The following is a 773-nucleotide window of genomic DNA, read 5'->3' as shown; positions in this document are numbered from 1 at the left end:
CCGTAAACGAATTTACAGCAAAACTGAGAATCAAACCAAGGACTTCTTGTTTTGTAGCCCCAAATGCAACCTTTTGCACATTTACTCAGAAGTAAGTCTCAGGGTGGCGCTGTGGGTTAAACCACAGAGCCTAGGACTTGCCGATCAGAAGGTCGGCGGTTCGAATCCCAGCGACGGAGTGAGCTCCCATTGCTTGGTCCCCGCTCCTGCCAACCTAGCAGTTCGAAAGCACATCAAAGAGCAAGTACATAAATAGGTACCCCTCTGGCAGGAAGGTCAACGGCGTTTCCGTGCGCTGCTCTGGTTCGCCAGAAGCAGCTTAGTCATGCTGGCCACATGACTTGGAAGCTATACTCACTCCCTCGGCCAATAAAGCGAGATGAGCGCCGCAACCCCAGAGTCGGTCACGACTGGACCTAACAGTCAGGGGTCCCTTTACCTTTACCTTTAAGTCTCAGTGAGTTCAGTGAGGCTTCTTCCAAGACAGGTAAAGCCACTCCTACTGCCCTGTGATCATGGGGTGAAGGAGGTCGGGATAAAAATGCGTGAAACAGATCAATCTTTGTGAGCTTTGTAACATTGCTGGGCGTCTTTGCCAGCCTGCATAAAATGGACCATTCTGGTCTCATGGCCATGTGTTCCTCCTACTGCTTCACTCCCAAGGATGACAGCAAGCTTGTTCAACACAGACTTGCGCCTTTTTTATTTTGGATAGTGATTTTCTACAACATGTGCTCTGTTTGGATCACTCGCTGCTCTATGACATCATCGGG

This window comes from Podarcis vaucheri (genome assembly GCF_965113315.1).
Source record: "Podarcis vaucheri genome assembly, chromosome: 13".
NCBI lineage: Eukaryota > Metazoa > Chordata > Lepidosauria > Squamata > Lacertidae > Podarcis > Podarcis vaucheri.
Note: the sequence above shows the minus strand (reverse complement) of the source record.